Genomic DNA, 22581 nt, shown 5'->3' on the forward strand with positions numbered 1-22581 from the left:
ATAACAAGTAAGCTGAATGTTGGGGCTGTACGCCTCACAAACTACAACTTTAGGAGTCCTAAATACGAAATATTGTAGCTTCAAGTACGTACCGTCGACCAGGGTGACTTTGTCTACCCCGGGGTGACTTTGTCCCACCTCGCGGAAAAAATATTCGAATTAGTTCATCTCCGATCTCTGTTATCCGAAATCGATGTTCAAAATTGATACCCGTAGCCCTGATCATTGTCGAGGTTCTACAATCGATATCTTGTCGAATCTCGATATATTAGTTGAATTATCGAGATAAAAGCTAACTGCTTGCTTCATCTTGTAATTTTGTTTTCGGAAAACTTCGTATTAGAAAACTTATTTCTAAAAGACTTATGATATCGGAGAGCACATTTTATGTTTGCCTTTTTATTATATTTCAATTGGTATATCCATAATATCCCATAATATCCATAATAAAACAAAATATTCACCTCTTAAAATTAATACGTTCTCAATATTCTTTTTTGCTGATTCTGTAGTTGGAGCCATCATGCCATAATATTTTTAGGCAGCAGAAACTGAAATATTTTTCAATAAATAATTTGTGATTTTTTGAAGTGGATTTCATTTGTTTTTTATGTCATTGTTCATTTTAAAGGTTAACAGTTGGTTTCACTTTGTCTGACTCTTGAAAATTAATTTTTTTCCATATATTTTTCAAAGTGAGACAAAGTCAACCCAACCCCTGATTGACATTGTCTCTTATTTTCAAAAAAATATGTCTCTGTTCAAGTTGAGGAAAATATTAACTTTTTAAAATGAAAAATACTCTTTAAACATTGCAGAGTGCAATAAAAAATATTGCAATAGATTTGTTGCAATTCAAGTATTGATTGCAAGCTGTTTAAAATGTCAACTCCCCAAAATTAAGACAAAGTCACCCCGGTTTACTGGTACAGTACCTTATTTTCCCAACTGGAACTGTTATTCTCACTGCAGCCGAGCATCTGGTTAGAATCCCTCTTGGACCCGGTGCTGGAAGGTGAAGAGACTGCTTGCTGCTTGCAAGGATGCTGTAGTTCAGTCTTTTTCCTGGCGAGGATAACACTAGGGGCCGGTTTCCGAGCTCGGGATTTAGCTAAGTTCTAGACTTTAAACAGCTGGAGTAAGAAAATTGGCTTTCCAAAACGGGGCGTAGTCGTAGTCTTAGTCAAAGTCATATTTAAATTAAATTTCGAAAAACTAGAAAATTGAACACAAAATAAAATAAAGAGAATATAGTGTAAAACTTCAGCTATTTTGAATTATTTAAAAATGTTTCATTTCGTCAAGGAGAAACCTTTCCAATTATAGAGATCAGAAAATAAATATTTATTTTGCTGCAATTATTTACTGCGACTTCGCCCAGTTTTGGAAAGCCAATTTTCTGACTCCAGCGGTTCAAAGTCTAGAACTTAGCTAAATCCCGAGCTCGGAAACCGGCCCGAGATGTTCTTTTAGATGAATGTTCTCGCGTTTATGCGCATGTACTGAAACGATACACTCCTGAATATTCAATCTGACTGTTTGATGTCGATCAATTACCTAGTCTATCCATATTGACAATATTGCCTGTCAGCTAATCCAAGTGCGGGAAAATCCTGAAATTGAAATTCTCGATACGATTTCCAAAAACCTGTAAGCTGGCGCTTACACTGATCATAAGTAATTTATTTCAGTAGGAACTCATCATTTACATCGTTTGGAAATACAAAGCAGTAATGAATAAAATAATTAATAAATACAAATAATTATAAAAAATGAATGAAATAAAAATTATTAGAGAGAATCGGTTCTCTAGGTTAAAAATTAATCCCCCCCAAAAATTTATATGACGCCGTTGGCGTCATGTCCCCCCCCCCCTGTAGGCACCCCTGTGATCTACTGATGGTAAAACTGTTGTACTATGATAATGACTAGTAATGGCGCTTAATAGAAGTTAATATCTCAGAGGGAAAAACGTTCAAATTACCATAAAGCCTAGTTCTAATTCAAAAATAAGTTCATATATTCAAGGAAAATAAGTTCAGGGAGGGAAAAGACAGGCCATTCTTCGGTACAGGAATTTGTTGATCTATAATGATTCTCTTTTGTTCTGTACTGTATACTTCCTTACAAAAAGTCTTAGTACTACGACAAACTCAACTGATGTGAATACTATATTATGAATCACATAATAATATACACATAGTAATTAGTATTCAAGCTTCATTAAACAAGGATTATTGATATTAAACAAGGCTACTTGTTATTTTTAGTATTTTTCTATTAGACTACTTATTATAGTTTGTTAGAAACGTTCATTTGTAAAGTATCTGGATCAGTTCGGAACCAATCCAGTATACATGTATTATAAGAGGTAAGAAGGATTTATAGGTTATAATCATATCAAGGTATTTGATATGATACATGATACTGGAATATCTTGCAGTCACTTTTCTGTGATGATCAATATTTGGCATCCAATTAAGCTCCTTCCAAGAACTAGCTCTTCATTCTCAGGCTCACAAGCGGCACTGCCTTGCAAATCTAATCAAGCAGGCTGAGCAATCGTTTAGCAGTAATGAAACTACTTGTTGAATGAATAAGTAAACAGTAATGCCAGATTCATGCGGAAGCACAAGGACAAATTCCTAACTTTTCCTAGATCTTCTTCACTGGAATCATAGTTGATTAAACTATAGTTATATCAAGCTTAATAAAAAGTTCAAGTTTTTTAATTCATTAGAAATTTTCAACTGATTATCAAATTTTGTTTAAAAAATTGATTTGTATGATACTTGAGTGGCATTTCGACCTTCAATTACTGGCAAAAATAGTACCTTCTAGAGGCTAGAGTGTAAGTTGACAACATTATTGAGACAATTTTGTACTATTGCTGCTCTTCAATGGAGTTGCTTGTGTGTTCTTTGGTTTCAATGTTCCTTGAACAATTTGAGCTGCTCTGCTCATAAAAATGTCGTCAGCTCTTCAAAGATACGCCGCATGTCGAATCATTTGCGCTTTATTAGATTATGCCATTTCACATTCTATACTTAGCTTGTCATTTCTATTGCTCTGTGCTTATACTTCTCGATTACTTAAAATGAGATTGTTCACTCATCATGTTGCATTTCTTTCCCCTTCAAGTCTATTTATATTCCACTGGAAATTGATCTCAATCAGCCAAGTTCATTTTATCAGTTGTTATCAAAATCTCAATTTGAATCCCTATTCTAATTTTCATCTCAATATTATTTTTTTAGACAGAATAAGTAAATCTTCATCTTGGTAAAGTAGTTAAAGTTATATTAACCTATGTTAACCTACTAATGTATTTTCATTTTCTAATTTTCTTTAAATTTAAAACTCAATCAATCATTCGAGAAATAAATATTGGTAGGTATACAGTAGTAGTGAGTGAGAGTAGTAGGTAGTTAGTGTTAGTGAGTTGATCTTGGTAAGCTAGTTATTTACAATCAGTCCATGAAGCATCTCTTGGTTTGGAGGTTTCACAACAACATTGTTTTGCCAAGCCCTGGTTTAGAGTATTTAGAAAGGGAGCTTTGTCACTCTACTGGCATTTTAGTGTTGTTTCATTGTGATCCAAGAGAAGGAAACTTTCAAACCGCTCCTAAACTACAGTTGGCATATGCTCCAGTTCCCTTCTCGTTGGCTAGCAACGGAGCATATGGTTCTCATTTGCAGTTGACAGTTCGTGGACACCCTGACTATAATGGCATAGTTTGCGAACTGGACATTGGAATTGGTGAGAAAATAGATTTATTCCCAGGACCTTCAAATGATAAGATATAAATCTTATGTATATGGGCATTGGAAAATTTGGATGTATGTCTGCTATCAACAAGAATTTATTATGAAAGATTATGAATCTTCTGGAAAATTTTTTCACGACACGAGTTTATAATTTTATTATCAATGAATCAATATAAAACCTTTTCTTATCCATACAGACTATCCATAACATATTGGCTTGTTCCTCCGTCAACTATCACTGCTTTTCACATCAGACCAAAACATTAGTTACGAGACGCTGAATAGAATTTTAGAGTTGAAAAACATCATGTAACACCTCCACGTTACTGGAATACCAATAAATCGTTATTTACTTATTTAAATACAAATTCTCCGTGGGAATGGTGAGGCAAGTGGCAACGGATCTCGACTTCCCATCAGGTATTCGATTTGTTCATTGCGCCGCTTGACTCTGAATTAGCCGGACAGGAAACGCGTTTTCATTTGATTGTTGAAAATGATTACTACTCAGGCAGGTGTACGAAGACGTGATACTAATATAATCGATGCTGGACGTGTCTCAAATAGCAATTCGTACCAGAAGTGTGAAGCTCTGCTAATTTCGACGCCTTATTTGAGAAGCAGTGTGATATGGATTGATTAGCGGGCAAAATATAGGGGATTAGGCTATACTTTAACGGTGTTGGTGGACTCAACGGTGGTTCAGATTTTACAAGCTGTGTAACGGTGGTTGAAAATGTTTTGAATTGTTTGTTTTTCAGTTTTTGTTTGTTTGGATATTATTGCATTCTGGAAAAAATGCTTTTATAAAGATGAGTTCAGAACAAAATGTGAATATTCACTTATTTTTCACTGTAATTATTAAAACAGGTTGAGCATTAAGTTTTAACAATAGTTTTCTGAAAATGATTCAATTCAATGGTAGAGTACAGTAACAACATTTATAGCACATTCAGCTGTGCTTAGTGAGAGAAGTTGTGTGTATTTTTGGGTTCAAAATTTTATAAAATAACTTGATTAATTCAATATGAAGTGATAATCAAGTGTTATATTCAAATATAGTTTGGTGTTTTAATTTCTCTAAATTCAAATGTTCAGCTTATACATATTTGTGGAAGAAAATTGAACTTGAACGTTTTACAGTAGAAACTTAGCCTATTTTTTGGACATTTTATTAATAATTTATCAAAATTTGGGAATGGAATAGATTTGGGCCAAGCCTGTTGTTCCTTCCTAATCATATTTATATGATTTGTGATTCTGTCCACGAATAAATAAATAAATCAATTTCTAGTGGTAATGATTGTGATGGCTTAAGAATCGTCGATATCTACGTTATGTAAGTTATGATGAATTGTTGCTTCATATTTAACATTTATTATAGAAAATACGCCAAATACTATAAATTTAATCGAAAATATGAAATGATTTCAGAACTATGACTGTGTTTTTCATGTATCATGCTTAAATTAATGTACACTTTCTTTGAAATATTCTAGTGAACTTATTAGGCTTATTCTTTCACTCCGTAGATTCTCACTTCTCAAATTGACAAAATTGTTTGGTCCATAATCAAATAATGACTATCAACGTCTCACCAATCAATTTTCAGTCCTGTCTTGAATGTTTCGTTGAATCTTGATTTTACAATCTTGACTTGAATATAAATTATTATTCTTCTTCAACAAAACCCAGCTTTGAAAATTACACTTAATATTTATTATTATTATTTATTTTCTGTGGATACAATTACAAATGATAAAAAATATGATTGGGAGAGATCAACAGGCATGGCCCAAAACTATTCTGTTCCCAAATCTTGATAATGAATAACATGTCCGAAAAAAGGTTAGTTTGTTGATTCTGTTCACCTTCACACTTTACTTATCACTCTAATAGAATGATACTCTACCAAAATGATACCAAATTGGTATCATTTTTCTTCTTAGAAATTCAAAAAATCTCAGTGTTGAGAAGACTAATAAAATTAGTCTTATCTGAAACGTATGCTAGCCACTTGTTTCGAAACGAAAGGGAAACGAGCTACTTTTGTTTCTCAGCAACCTTATTAGCATATAGTCAATTATCTAATTAGGCCATTTGAGTTGTTGGCCCAGATGAAATTTCAACTAATAGACTGATCTCTAAATTATATAGGGCAGTCCATGAGAATTTGAAAACCATGAAAAATCAGGGTGAAACTGAATTTAGGGGAAATTAATGAGACATTCAATAAGTTCTTCAGATAACAAATAACTTTCTAGGAATTGGAGATTGATGTCCCAGTGATATTGAGGATAATAATTGAATGTCCGATTGAAAATGCATCCAGCCAGATATCTCAAGCGAGAAACAAATCTAGCTCATTTAATTGGCTACTGGTTCAAGAATTATGTTGGACTTCCTGATAACGTACAAGGTCGTTTTCACTGATTCCAAAATAAGGCTACACATTATTACAATTTACCCGATCCATTACTCCATTAGCTCTCAAGAAGTTTTTTCCTGACTTAAACATTTTATTTTTAAAAGCTTCCAATGGCTTGATTATTAGGTATGATTTTACTTGACTTCATATTGTTTATATTGTGAGGATAATTGATATTCAATAAATTTGTGCACCCTGAACGTTTTGATAGTATCACTGGTTCAATGAAGTATGAATTCCATTGATTATTATTATCAGGTACAATTATATTGTCTCCAATCAGAATCTTCTTGATGTTTACCTGTATTTTTGTTTTTAAAAAACGCTATTTTCATTCATTATAAAAGTAGTATACAGAGATTATTGTTTCTACTTACAGATTTATGAGATTAAAAAGTATCCCTTTCAAAAGTCTGGTTGTAATATCCCCTGAAATGAAAGAAATAAAATGAATATACTAACATCAAACGAATAACTTGTGTTCTAGTCATAAACTTAAAAAAAAATTCTTCAAAAAGCTTTTTTTCATTCACTAGTTCAACTAACGTACTTGAACAGCTTCTATGACTAAAATATGCAAATTGAGTTATTTTTCTTCGTATTGAGAAAAGAGGATGATTATGTAGAGAGGAATGTCATTAGAATCCTAATTCAGAATTACAATAACGACTTTGAAGCTATTCAAATGCAAATATGCAAGAAGCGTAGTTAGCTTGGGTGAATCAGTGTATTTCAACCATAGAACTTTATAAATATTGTTTGAGAATAGGAGAGTTTTGTGATCCTTCCTTTGAAACTTGGTTTTGTAAGAGGAAAAGTAATGGCATGTTGGAGAAATATGTTACAGCTTACGGTTCTATGGACACTTGGTACAGAAAAATGCCTGAAATTATCACAATACACTATCATCACAAAATCCGTACTGGTAAAACATCTATAACAAATTTAATTATTCATTTCGAGAGAGCACCGTTGATGTTTAATCATTGATGTTGAGTTTCAAATAAAGTTGTTCAAACCAAAATTAATTATTTCCAGACTAATTTTGATTAATTTCACTCAAATCCGTCTTTTAAATACTCACAAAATGTTCAATCTATAGATCGGTATTATTTAGACACCCTGGTTGTATTTATTTATTCATTTTCGGGCACACCAGGGCAGCAGTGATGATATGCTACTTTCTGTGTGGGTGGTCCAATTGAATTGAATGGTTTATAAACTGTGCAGCCCCATTCTGACATGACTAATCATTTTTGACAAGCGTTGACATGAGCATGGCGCTTATTTATCCTCAATAATTTTTCAATTCGTGTGTACTTCCAACTAAATAGCATGTTAAAAGAACAATAACGTATTGGAGTGTCTTGTTTTGCATGAATGGAAAACAGTACTTTTGCTTTGGGAAAAAATTTTATGAAAGGAAAACGTCACAAAGTAAGGATGGTATGTATTTTTTGCAAGGAAGATTTTTAGGAGTGAAAAGGCATCTGTGATTGTTGTTATTAATTACAATAAATTCATCTCTGTCATTTCAACTAATTTTAAAGAAAGATTTCAATACTCTGTGATCATCGATAATATATTTATCCTTCTGGATTCCGGAAGAAAGTAGAACAGTCAATTCTCTGATAATATTCATTTCATTCGAAATGTTACAAATTCTGTATTTGTTTTATCCAATATTCAAATATTTTGAATTTGTGACAGCCAAAATCGTCATACAATTTTTTACCTGATAATAAAAATCATCGTACCAATAGCAGGGGTGCCCACCCTCTCCAAGCTTAATGACTTACCCCCCTTTTATTTCCTCAATTTAGTCATGCTCCCTGCTACCCTTTAAATAGGGAGTCACTCTCGCAAAGTCAGTCGTCATTTCAAACACTGCTGACATCTTTTGGAATCCCCACAAAAATAGTTTTTGAACCCCCCACATAAGAATTTTGAGGCGCAATCTGCGTCTGCGCTCCCTCTCTGTGGACACCCCTCCCAATAACTAATCTAAGGTTATCTTGTAGTGTTAATCTGAAGCTATAATGGAAATGTTGATCCTGCTATTGTACAATAATTATTGGGTGATGCGCTATTGGAAAGTTGAACTACGGTATGCGTATTAGTAATTAGTACAATATCCTTCCAATATCCAAGATTTATAATTTGAAAAATTATTCATTCATTCAACTCAACATTATTTTTCATGTCCATCCTGTTTTCTACTGTGCGTTGTTCACAGAGCGTGTAAAAAGAAGAAGAAATAGAATAATCTAAAAGAGAAGAAGAAAACGAATGTGGAGTGTTCTTGCAATTGTACATTGTTATTTTTCTTCACTAAGTTACTGCTTATCTCAAATCGCATGTATGCAATGTTAAGTGTTTAGGTAGCATCAATTTAGAGTCTGTTAGTTGTCCATATTTAATAGTAGATCTTGAGCATGTCTATATAGTGATTTGTATACAGTAGCCTACTGTATAGGCTAAGCTACTGTTGGCTTACACCCTCCCTCTTGAGATGAGACATGAACGGTCAGCCAGCCAGCAAGCCAAGTGATTCAAAACACCACTAGACTATATAGGCCTACATCGCTACTGTCCTTGAAGACGGTTCAATATTAATAATGCACTGTCTACAATTGGATAATAGTGGAAGACCTAATCCAGGCCATCAGCTGAACTGTCTTTGATTTCGGGCCCGCTTATTTCGGGCTCACTCCTCCTCCTCACGTTACTTCACTCTTTATGACCTCTTCTCCTTTCCTTCTCTTCTCCTCTTCTTCTTACCGCTTTTGCATACTTCTTACTTTCCCTAACTGCTTCCAATTCGAAATTATATATCACAGCATTTCAGTATGTTTCTTTTGTATTTATTTTTGTTTCACGAGCTTGGATGAGAACATTTTTCATAGATAACCTGTGAGTTATGAAGATAGAAGGTGTGAGTATGTTACACCTAATGTATCTAGAATACATTCCTTGGTTAAACCTATATGATTATACATTCCTCGTCCTAATAATATTTAAATACTCACACCTAAAACTTGAACTTTAATAGAATCTGAATTTTATTTCTTGTTAACAGAACAATATTTTCGTATTTGAAATTTGTTTTTGAATAGGGTAAATTCTCAATTCCTATATGTATCTGCCCAATTATCTATTATGTACTTCTTCATTGAAAACGAAGATTATACATTTTTTATATTGAATCGCGGCAAAAGAATTAATTCAAAATTTTATCAATATTCTATACATTTTTTTGAAAGAAAAAATTCCCTTCAATGCTGTTTGAGGGCTATAGTTGGAAATTTTAGGCTTAATTTCGGGCATTCCACTCTAATCTCATCAGAGAGGAGTAACGATTTTTCAAGTGTTATACTTTTAGACAAACTTTTATACTTTGAACAAATGAACGAACCATCATCCATAATTTAATTGCTATTAAAAACATAAACTCGACTGAATGAAGAATGCTTGAGCCTCAATAAAGAATGTGAAAAACGAAAGAACACCGTGCCAGATAGTTCATTTTGGATTATTCCCTGTTTTTACCGTCGAAAACACATCAGGGTTTTAGCTGATCCACCCTACTATCCCAACTGGAGAGCGCAATCATTCTAATAAAATATGTTTGTTATTGCTTGTCTTGAAGCAGGATGCTTCTCAGCTATTCTTGTACATCTTAGAACTCGTAGGGAGGATTCTACTTGTCTTTTTTTATATCTAGAATTTTCTTCGAAAAGTCTGTTGTAGAATGATGATTCTCCAAAACTAGGTTACTGAAGATCGAAAAGAAACATTTTTCTTTATACGTATTCCATGATATGACAAACATTTTTGTACCAGAAAGCTTATACAGATAATAAATTAAATTTGAGACTGTCGAATGACTTGAGAAAAAATGGTGTATAATCTATGAGTGGTGTATTCTCATACTTTATCCATTTCACAAGACTGTTATAAGTGAAGTATTCTGCTTCAACCACTTCTCATACAACATTTAAGTCGAAAGCTTTGATTCGAACACAATAAAAAGTGAGTTCTTGTGATCTCTACTAAACTACCCTTCTCGTTTGAGTTGAAAATAACACTAATATCATTTTTTAAAGATTGTTCTCAGCTTAAATTCATTTTGTTAACAGCAAACGGGCTGTTCTCTCCTACGAAATTTGAATCCGTTTTTCGGATAATCTTCAACTTTTCAAATTAACTAACAAATATTATACAAAAGCTTGTTTTGAAATATTCCTTCACACGTTTCAATGATGCAGTAGTAGGCTAGTAATGTACTTGTATTATTGTATTCTGATGTTGGAGCTATGCCGGTTTTTTTTTAAAGAGCGGAACCAATGTAATTCTCAGAGTTAGCGCTACAAATGAACCCTTATTGGAAGTTCAGAGCCGTGAAATTTTCTAGGGACCGCTTCTACCAGTAGTATTTAGAAAGTATGTTTCTAGTTCAGTGCATGTACCAATCAAATCAATATCCTCCACTCTCTTAGTCTTGCCTTCTAAATCTACAATTGAATTTGGATAGTCAAAGACCTGAGAGGAACATAAAAAGGAACGAATCAACAAAATTTCAACTCACGAATACCTCATCTACTATATGCTCATTACTATATAATTCAATTGATAATTTCCTCACTGAGAATCCCAAATAGTTACCCATATATTAAGTAATTTTACAGACAAAATAGTTAATGTTCCATATATTCTATCCTCAATTATAGTCATTTAAAGTGCACAGGAAAGATGAATAACGATGAAATAATCATGAGAATGATCTTCAAAATAAAATTTATAAATTTCACGATCTTCAAAATAGTTTTTGTGAAGAAAGCGAGTCTGTGGAATCTTCCTCTGTTCTGAGACAATTTGATAGGGAAAATTGATCATTAGGAATCTTAGATATCTTAGCGCAATCTGTGTTTATGGATGCATTTAGTTGTGGTCATGTAGACCATCCATTGTTTATAATATCCAATAATAATGATTATGATAGCATTATCATTATAGACGGGAATATATTAAAAAAAAGTCGGAAGGGAGAAAGATATGTATGAAGTAGAACGAAATAGAATATTTGAAAGTGACAACTGCCCTGAAGATCAAATTCTGTTGTCTCTGTATTCCGTAGAGCACACGCCACTGAAACCAAGTCGGGGGAAGAATCCCGATGCTAGCCATGTGTGAAGCACATGTGAGGGAGACTTCCACATTCTGTCCCGGTAACTCAACTTCCCTCCTTTTTTTCGAAACCAACCCACCTCAACCATCAGTAGGGCCCAACATTTTGTTTATCCTGCTTCTCTGGAGATGCCTCAAACTAAGGGACAGGTATTGCAGCATTTCAAATAACCTCAAGACTTATTTGTGGTAATAAATGCTGTCTTACTCAAGCTATTCATATTTTTGATTTTCTTTTTTAAGTTTGTGTAACTACCAATGAATATATTTTCATTTATCTCAAATAATAATATGTGGACTCCTCAATATAACTTCTTACCAGAAAGGATGCAAATAGACAAGTTTAAGTATCCCTAAACTCTGACATTGAGCATAGAATGAAACTATCTTAAGTTATAAGTTGAGTTTTCTCTGCCATAAAGTTTGACTCAGGCTCTCACCTATGAAAACAATATAGGCTGTACTCGTATATCTAAGCGTATTTAATTATTATGTTCCATGTTCCTACAGTCCGTATTCACTATATTATATGTTATGTTACCATCATCGAAGATGTATAGTTGTCTGGGTGGGTGTAGTAGATTTGTCACGTCTATTTGGGTTTCTGATAGCCGCCTTTCTAAAAAACCAAGATATTCGTCTCCAGAACAAAAACAAGCTTCCGATGTTCTGTAAAAACTCGACACATTCATTCGGCGAGTGGAAGCTTTTTTATTTTCTAATAGGCTGCTTCAGCAAGACACTCAAGTAATTTACTATATAGTAATAGTAATATACACTACCGTGTTGGTGTTTTAGTAACTGAGCAGATGACTAATGCTCATTCATCCAGGAAGGCTGGCGCCATCTCTTAAAAAAGGATTTGCATGCATTTGGCCGACCAGCTCATTTTCAACAGTAGCCTTTCAGAATTGATTCAGGACTCTCTATTGACTGGTTAAATTTTCTCTTTCCAAAACCAAATCCTTTCTTTCCCGTACAATCTTCGTAAGTTTTTCTTCAGAAACTTTTTAGTTCTGAATACTTCTGTTTTTTATATTTTCTTTAGAATTTGTAAATGTTTGTCTCCGTTGAAAACTCTTTATGTTTTATCATTCTATAAAATTCTTTTGAACTCAAATTCTAAGTCTCAAATCATGCAAGTCACACATTTCAAGTTGATTGTAAGAAGCAACCCGTGCTACAGCAATTAACAATGAAGGAAGTGCTTAAAGCTCTGACACATATTCATAATATTCATGTTCTTCTCATCTCCAGCATTATAACGCCACAACTCTATGACTTCCTGTTGTCATCTTCTCCTCTCACTTCTACGATTTTTCTCCTTCAGCACCATCATTCGTGAATCGCACGTCCATCACATTATTCACAAGTGTTGTAATTTGACAATCAGCTGCATGAGCATATTGACGTTCTTCAATACTACTTCGTATACTACGGTATACTTCGTAGACCGTCTCTGTTCATAGTAATTTTGAAAAGATCCTAAAAACCAATCACTATATTCAAATAATAATATGTCTATACTATGACTTTGACTAGACTATGACTATTCTTGACTATACTATGACTCGCCATGAAGGCATGACCGTTTCATACCTAATGGAGAATGACTTTTCTGTACAACGCCAATTGAATATACAATAATTGTGTGTGAGTGATGAGTCAAGTGATAAGATGATACATGATCTAAAGTACAACATGCACTCAGATTTGATACACGTGAGATTTTAGCCCACGATCATCAGTCTATCAATAAAAGATAGTGCCCAATACGACTGGGCTATTGCACTCTACAAATTAAATGTAATTGAGTTGTGCACATTCTTCTCTTCTGAAAATTAAATATTTTTATTTTTTGGTGTGAATCGAACTTTAAATTCTCAAAAGAATGAATAAATACAGGACTTGATTCACAAATACTGATTCATTAATCGATTCAGAGTGACCTATGCATTACATTTTGGAATTGAAGATGTAATGTTATTCTTGTTGATGTGAGAATTGATATAATATTTAATGTATAGGAATCATTGAGCTATATGTCATCTATCCTATATCCTTCGTCCTGATAAATGTGATTTCCGATTTGGATGCTGCAGTATCAAAATCTCAGAGATAAAAAACTCTTATGAGCATAATTCGATTGGGTAATCCTATGAATTCAAAATTTTGATAATCCTTCAATTCAACCTTCATCATTCATCACGTTTAACCAATTGCACACTTCTTATTCAATAAACATTCATAGAAGCAGGAATGTAACAGTAAGCTGCAACTTAGGAACATGATTTAGGATTGAAGATCTCTAAATAAAAGTGCAGCTGGACCTCATCAAGCACCCTGACTCTTGCTCACTCGAGTAAAAACAATGTTTGGCCAACTATCCTTATTTGTTTTCGGTCTCCACCGACATCTTTATTCATCCTCACCCTTTACTTCGTGCATTTTCTCTCTTCATTCTACTACACTCCTCTCTGTCCTCTCTCCTCCTTCGATCTATTCTTGACGTTCAGTCATCATGATCGTATGAGAAAAGTCCTATTGTACGTTTGCTTGTTTCGCGTATATATCAGTACTGTTTTAAACAAATTTACTCTCAGCTGACAGATATATTATGTTGGGGTAACAATAAGTTTAATGAGATGGGGTGAACTGGCAGAAAACGCATAAATTGAAAGTTCTGTTAGTATTGTTGTAGAGCTACTATAATTTCTCTAGAGAGTAAAACTTAGTAATAGAATTTTGTATTGTTGTAAAAACAACTATAATGTTTCCCTCGTGTGTATAAAAGTTGGTAATAGAATTCATTCTATTGAATGGGCTTGCAATACATGGTAATTTTCAAATCACTTTTGACAGCTGAGAGGTTCAGATATTTGAGCCAGTCTGCTTCTTACTGGCAAGTTACTTGATTCTGGATTTATTTTCCTAGGGTTTTATAGTAACAGTATACCACAGCCTATACGAATAAGGGGCTATGATCATCTCATCATCTTCACTTCAGGGATTAGGTTTATCAATTAACTTGTTCCGGTACTCATCTCTTTCTTGGCTTTCCTACATCTCTTTTTCCAGTAGGTCTATAGTTTTGGACTTCAAGTGGAATTCTTCCAGGTGGCATTCTATTAAAAAAACTGCACAAGTTACGTCTATTTTGCATAATTATTTCATGCAGAGGAGCAACCGATAAAACCTGCCTTATATGATTAAACTATGATCGAACTAAATTTTAACAGTGGCAAGATTTCAAGATTACAAGCTTCTTTCTAATTTCTCTTCAATAAATATGAATTTCTTAAGGCATGATATTCCTTAAAAATGGAAGAATTTTTAAACAGTTCATTCTATTTTTTTTCAAATTATCGCAATCAGGGATACCGTACATTGAATGCAGGGTATGTATTTATGTCTCTCTCATATATTGAGAGTTTACTTCTCTTGACTATTTCAATATTTTAGTTGTAATATTATTCACGTTTCCCTATATCAGTATTAGACTGTTTTAAAGTGGATGACTCAAAATAATAACGACGAAAGATCGGAAAGTACGATTCATTGATACGCAGAGGATGGAACTATCTTAACAATGATGAATTCCTGAATCCATAAGCTTCACCTGATTTAATGTATATGCAATCTATTTATACCCCGTTAATCTGTTTCTAATTTTTTGGCGAGAAAAAGAGATGAGAGCAAATTGTGTACGGTTACACTGTTGGCCGCGTGTTCGAAAATAGCGAGGCCTGTGTTTAGAAATGGCGGCCAGACATTGAAAGAGTGAGAGAGAGCGAAGGAGTTGCCTGGCACTGTACACTGTAAACATCCACGCTCGAAATATTGAAAGAGGTCTTGGAACTCATATGCATGCAGTGCTCCCACTCCATAAATATATACTAATGTATGGATTTTTGCCTCTGATCTCAGTTTCCTTGCAATATAATCATAGATGTGATTGATGTTTGCTGCAAGGTTTACAAGAAGATTGTTGAGTTTGTTGCATGGGGTGATCTGAAAACTTTGTTCACATTCAAACAGCTCTCTAACATTTCCTGGGGCTTGTTGTATCCAGTGGTATCAGATTCTAGATTGCCTAGAAGCATTAATTTCCAGTCAATTCAAGAATTTACTGAATTCTGAATCAGAACTTCACCTGAAGTGGGGCAATTTGATTCAATTAGCTCTTCGAACTAATTATATGGAAGAAAGTCTTAAAAGAATCGAGCTGAAATGAAAAATTAGATCGAATTTCTTTATCAATTATAGATTATTAACATGCAAACAATCGTTAACATGAGATAGATTGCAAACTATCTTTCATGGAATACTTGAATACATGAATCAGTGGATCATAGTTCATACATAATATTCACATGAAATATGAGCAAGTATGTATATGCGCTACTCCAGACATCCAGCTTTTTCATGTAATAAGAGAATAGGGTTGTGTCTTGATTTGATTGTAGTATTTCTAGTAAAATGCACCATGTCATGCAACATAGAATATAAAAATATATCTTTCAAAACATATTATTTTGAAAACTGCGTGATATGCATTTGAAATAATATATCATCAATATCTAATGTATACGTATTTGTCAGCTTTCAGTTCAGTTCAAAACAGCTTAATTATTGTTTTTTCGTATTAGGTGTTACCTTTTGGAAAAATATCACATTCCACTCACACATTGGAGTTGCATATGGCTTGTATATTAGTCGCTGTTGATTGAGACATTGGGAGAGGTCGAAGCCAGAAAGCGCGCTTGTTGTGTAACCTGCTCATCACAGATTTACGTCCGAAGCTCTCAGGCTGAGCGCTAAGGCAAGCACTGTTTGTTGTAAATGAAATCTTCGAATTTGTTTTTCTCCACGGGTAATAAAGCGAACACTGCGGGGCCACGTGCTTCACAATAAATTTCCAAGTCCAACAACTGATTTTCTCGCCGACTTAACAATTCCAAAAGATTTATGTTCAAGTTTGGAAACTATAGAATGGAGGAAACTATAGAAAGACCTTTACCACGTTACTACAGAGTAAAGAAAAATTGAAAATTCATACCAGATTTCAACGAAAGAATAAATTGAATTCCAGTTGTAGTTCTGAATGGCAATCCCAAAATATTATCAATATTCATTCGCAATAAACCAATAGATTCACAAATAGTTCTCACTCTTGGGAAAACAAAATCTTGTATCTGGTATGGAATAGGATAGAGAAAACTGATTCTGGAACTGTAATGTAAAATCATGGGAATCAAAATTATTGGAAATTTCATAGATATATTTCCTTGAATTGGGAGAAGCAGTTATTTAAAAAAAATTACATCACAAGGTAACTGTAATTAATTTCTATAGAATGAGGGAGCTGATAGAATGAGGTGTCAAAACAAGAATAAGCGAAAATTGAAGATGAATGAGTAGAAAATGAGAGGAATCATTTCAATGGAAAATATTGAAAAAGGTGGAATAATTGATTGGAGAAGCAAAACAAAGAAAACATATGATGAATTTCATAAAAAAAAAACAGTGCAGTTTAATTATTTAGAAATTGAAAAGAAGCAATAGCTACTCAATCATTTCTATGAATTGTGTATTATCAATCAATTTTTTGTAGGTGTGATTGTGCATAAATCAATAAATGAATGAATTGTAATATGGGGAATATTGAGAGGTTTGAATTGTAGTTTTTTGTGCCTCTCTTTCAGGATGTTGAACTGATCAAAATTGAAATAAATTTTTCCAATATGAACTCTAGTGAACTTGTTTTTGATTGTTAAAGAATTTATTCATGCACAAAGTAAGCACCTAAATTTTGTGTTGCGATAAAAGATTTGCTAACTTGCTTCTTATCCATCCATATTATTGCAGTCTTCTAGCATTTCCAAAGTACTGGCTTGAATTTCGTAATGAAATTAATGCAAATGTATTTGAGCCGTGCGACCCCACGACGTTTTAACCTGGAATTAGGCCGGGCGCTTCACGTGTTTTCTTGCAAAACGGAAAATTTGAGTAGAAGAGCGGCAGTTCTAATCGAGTCGTCACCGCGAGAAGATGTAGTCGCAGAACAAGTCTCGGTCTCTAATTTAGGCTTCAGCCTAATTAGATGAAAAATCTCCTTGTTATTTTTATTCTGTATAAATTAAAAGCATGTAGTCTGAAAAATAGTACCGTAGTTGAAATGTAAGCGTGAGTGATTGTGAGAGCCGATTTATTTGTTACTTTCCTTGCCCTATTACCATAGGTAAGGAAAGTATTGCTTTCCGAAAAAAATTAAGGTACCCCAATTTCTAAATTTCTATACGTTTCAAGGTCCCCTGAGTCCAAAAAAGTGGTTTTTGGGTATTGGTGTGTGTGTGTGTGTGTGTGTGTGTGTGTGTGTGTGGTGTGTGTGTGTGTGTGTGTGTGTGTGTGTGTGGTGTGTGTGTGTGTGTGTGTGTGTGTGTGTTTATGAGTGTATGTGCGTCTGTGTACACGATATCTCATCTCCCAATTAACGGAATGACTTGAAATTTGGAACTTAAGGTCCTTACGATATAAGTATCCGACACGAACAATTTCGATCTGATGCAATTCAAAATGGCGGCTAAAATGGCGAAAATAATGTCAAAAACAGGGTTTTTTGCAATTTTCTCGAAAACGGCACCAACGATTTTGATCAAATTCATACCTAAAATAGTCATCGATAAGCTCTATCAACTACCACAAGTCCCATATCTGTAAAAATTTCAGGAGCTTCGCCCCATCAATGCAGATAGATTCCCAATTATCAGGCTTCGGATACAATTGAAACGAAAAAAATCAAGTGGAGTAGATTGAGCATGAAAATCTCTACAATTGATGTTCAGTAACATTTTCACCTAAAATTGAAAATAAGCTTTAAATTCGAGAAAATGTGATTATTCAATTGCAAAGTATTGTTGATTCTATTAAATCATTCACTATGACCAGCAGACCTCATGTGTGTCTCCAGAGTTATTGCCCTGTCACCAGCTGGCTCAAATCTTTGAATAGTAGACTTGAGATACGCGGGAACACTAGCGTCAGGTGATCAATTTTCATAACGGCAAGGAAAATTGTGTGAGTGCGCCACACCAGATTTTCGAATTTTCGATTCCATGGTTAGTGCCAAAATTATTTTATTAAGCTCAAATGATTGACCAGATAAATTGACCGAGGCCCTAAATTTATTGTAGAGTGAGTTAGCGAACTCTTGACTAAATATCAATTATGAATAATTGCTATAAAGTAGTAATTTGAGAAATATTATTTGAAATTAAATTTTTTTAATGCTGTAATATTGAAACAAGTAATTGAATAAACAACCGGATTGGTTACAGTGAAGATTATGATTGAATGTAACAGAATATTTCAAAGATGACCGATTATTTTATGTTTGAATACAACTAATAAATTAATGTCAGTAGCATTTCTACAAAATCTTTTCTTTTACGTTCCTGGCTCGTGATAAGTTACTTAGTTGCTAAAACAAGTGTTGTTAATAGTGAAGATCTTGGCATTTGCAAGAGCGAATCCATCCAAAGCTCCCAACCGTTGATTCAAATAATTTAAACAGGTTTATAGTTAAGAAGAGATTTTAAAAACAATTATCATACATTATTACTCGTTACAAAGTGGGGTTCTATCATAAAGTCCCCTGGCCTCCAACCGTTACAAATGATGTAAGGCATGGGTGGGGTAATGTTATAGATACCTCCTACCATTACTGAATGAAAGAAGTTGGAAATTTAATTCTTTTTGAAAATTAGATTGGGATTTGAAATCATGATTGGAAGAAATTCTATTATTGAGACATAGAACATAACTAATTGAATTAGTGCATCACGCTATCCAGTCTGGATGAATTATTGGGTGAGTTCTTATCCTAGGACAAGAAGAAATCCTTGAAAAAAGTAAGATATATGTTCGTTGCTCTAGGTTCGTGTATCATGCGATTCTGGGATCTCAGATATTTATGAGACTGTGAGCATTTAGAAAGAGATATTATGAGAATAGATAGAAAAATATAGAGATGATGAAGAACTATACTATTATTTTTCTAGTTTATGAGAGTATAGAATAGTGAACAAATGTAGTTCATTTTTGGATCATTACGTATATATTTTAACTAACCGTACTATATGTGTTGAGTTTTGTTTGGGTCAAATAGTAAATTCTAATAGATAAATCATATTATTTTTGTCCTGCTTGGATAAATCCAAATGAATTTTCAATAATTCTGTCAATATTATTTTAAATAATCAACTTAATAAACTGATTATTGGCAAATCAGAAAAAAATGGTAATTCAGTCATAGTTATTCATAACCATATTCAATCATATAATTGTGATGATTACAGAATTGTATCGATTGTAAGATTATTGGTGAATACAAATTTGAAAAGGACTTTTCAGATGTTTAAATTGTTTGTTTGATTTTCAATTATTCACAAGATATCGTCGTAACACGAAAAGTATCAAGTAGCTCATAGAAAATTGAAGCATTAAACTGCCAGATCGTAGATGATATTAGAAAAAGAATTTTGCTGGAATTCAACATGGATTTATTAAATATAGTTTCTGAATTTAACACCATTGAAAATCTCCTTTGTTGTCTTACTGACATAAGCGACAAAGCTTCCTCTCATACTTGGAATATCTGCCTGAACTAGGTAGTGCATCAAAATTCAATGCATAACTGTCAGAAGGCATTATCATATTGTTTTGGAACAATGTCACCTTGTGCTGCCAATAGTTGCGTTGCTATTTTATGATGGTATGCGCATTTTCAAGTAGCAGGGTATATATTTCAGTCGAAATAAGTATAGTTCACAAGCTATTGAATTATTTTCAGAGGCACGAGAGAATGAATATAGTACAGTGCAGTTAGATGCTAGAGTTGGATTTGAAGGAGTGGATGGAGTACGCGTTTCCACGTGCTAAGATGGGATTGCGTCCGATAAGCAAGCAAGCAAGTCTACTGGAGCGGTGAGCTCTTTGTTAGCATGTGCCAAAACATTTTTTGATGGTCTTTCATTTTATCCATTCTGTACTCATCTTCGTTGTCATGTATTGTCTTTGTTTCTTATCGAGCTATCGTTTCAGGTGGTAGGGCCTTTGCGACAAACGCTTTTTGCTAGAGCACCATCGTTGGTGATCATTTTAATCTGTAGAGATGTGAGACAATTGAGAGTATAAAAAATGGAAATTTCAGTTGATATTTTTATAGTAACCACATGATGTTGCCTCACAAAACTCTGGTTTTTATTAATATCATCCCATTCCAGATTACTGATAGAAAGTAATCATTCTGAAAAAGTGAGACATGCTATAATAAATGTATGCATCTCGCACATTATGTATAGAATAGAATCATAAGTTCTGTATGAATGACTTTCAGGTATGAATAAATACATTTGAATGACTTTCTGCTCAATGGTATGTTCTCCAACCATTTCATTTTCCTCCTCTATTCCACTTCAGAATGACCAGACGCACTTTCTGGCATTAGGAAAACGCATAACTCATTTCCCAGTTGGTACAACAACGTTCTGCGAGGAGTATGATGACATAAATGGCAACCATTATATCAGCGAAGGTGAATTTATCTGTAAGATATGTTGATTTCCGAAGCAAACATGAGTCTGAGTACGGCACTGGGTAGGGTCAAGGTTCGTGACAGGATAACATGAGAATGTGCTGCTTGGAAAGTAAATTTGAAAAAAGAATGAGAAGAGGGGAGGTAAGAGGAGAGGTGAGACAGGGTTCAGTTAGTAAAGAACAATCTTGCACTTTGATCTGAATAATTGCGTGGGCTTAATCGGCTATTAAGAGTTGAGAGGAGCCAAATGTGATGGCATGTACATTGAACAAGTACTCAGTACAATATTTGCATTTTAAAGAGTTTGTTGCGCTCGTGGGATTAGCTTGATGAGGAAGAAGGAAATAAGTAGAATTGAAGCAAGTGGAAGAATAAGAAGAGGTGAAAATGAAAGAAGCTGGACTAAACTGAATGTAAACAGAATTCATATTTAGGTTCATAGGGAATATCTTCAAGGTATTGCAATAAAAACTGAGTTAAGTTACGTAATTATTTATATACGTAATATACCTTTTATTTATTCTTATTCAATGCATCTTATATCCGAAAAACAAAGAAAAGGTTTGCAATATAGCTCATGTTCTGGGTATCACTTCATAAAAGATGTATAATGTATATTTTCCTCATTTAATTCTTGTAGCTACTACCTTCTACTCTCTACTTTGATTATTTCTCCATTTATTATTCTTGATACACACAAGAGAATCAAATTTTAGTAGTTTAATTTCCAGTTCTAGTCCTAAAAAATAACTTATTCCTTTCCGATTTGTTCGAAAAGTAAAATATACTTTTCTCTTGAGCACTCAAAATATATACCTTATTCTCTGATTAGGTGGATGTGATAAAGAAATTCTTGATTATAATATTAGTCAAAACCTGAACAAACTCATTTATTCATCTACTCAAATGATTAGCTAACAAGCATTGGCTACTTAAAGTCTTTTAGACCAATATAAGTGCCCTCCATGGGGCTATTTCAAAAATGGAATCTTTTATAATTGGATGTTGTACTTCTTACTATCCTTAAATGATTGATTAAGTAGGTTTCTTAATCAGTTATTATGAGTTGAATCACTTTATTAACCTTGTGATGGATTCTAGTGATGAATAGGCTATACCGGTCTTAAACTTCAATTTTTTTGAAGTCAATCCCAACACGAACACTCATCACATAATGGAAAGAAAGTCTCATCATCAATTTTATATTCAATGAACAACTTGATTGATTACGTAAATCATTATCTTAGAATTCCATAGGACTCTGTAGCTGGGATATTATCTAGACCACTTTCATTTTTCAAAAATAACACGAGAAGAAGTAGATAATTTGTCCTGAGTGCTCATTACATCTTGTTCGCAGCCCAAACAGTCTAGCCTGAACGAACAAAAGCTGAAAATTGTTATTCTGTTTGTAAACCGAATGTTACGCATTAGGAGCTACAATGATAAAGAGAGCAGGAAAAGGAGATGAAGGAGTCAGAGTAGAGACAAAGAAGATCACTCCTTAATTAACACCAAGCTCATTAGAGTTTGCTGCAGAACGAAACGCATAAGCAGCAAGTCACGAAGGACTTCTTGTAGTAGAAGCTGTTCTTCCGTT

General features: G+C 33.7%; 1 protein-coding gene across 11 annotated transcripts in view; it reads right to left on the minus strand.

The window, feature by feature from the left end:
• LOC111062599 (fibroblast growth factor receptor homolog 1) overlaps positions 1 to 22581 on the minus strand; it is a 66469-nt gene that overhangs the window by 34962 nt on the left and 8926 nt on the right. For 7 of the 11 annotated variants that reach the window (XM_039427418.1, XM_039427413.1, XM_039427407.1 and 4 more), the window contains exon 2: positions 6574 to 6625. The exons of 3 other annotated variants lie outside the window; for them this stretch is intronic. The gene's annotated coding sequence lies outside the window, so the exon portion shown is untranslated. Of the gene's footprint in view, positions 1 to 935; positions 1086 to 6573; positions 6626 to 22581 lie in introns of those variants that run through there. One more of the 11 variants, XM_039427411.1, reaches the window with a different exon arrangement.

This window comes from Nilaparvata lugens, chromosome 4 (assembly GCF_014356525.2).
Source record: "Nilaparvata lugens isolate BPH chromosome 4, ASM1435652v1, whole genome shotgun sequence".
NCBI lineage: Eukaryota > Metazoa > Arthropoda > Insecta > Hemiptera > Delphacidae > Nilaparvata > Nilaparvata lugens.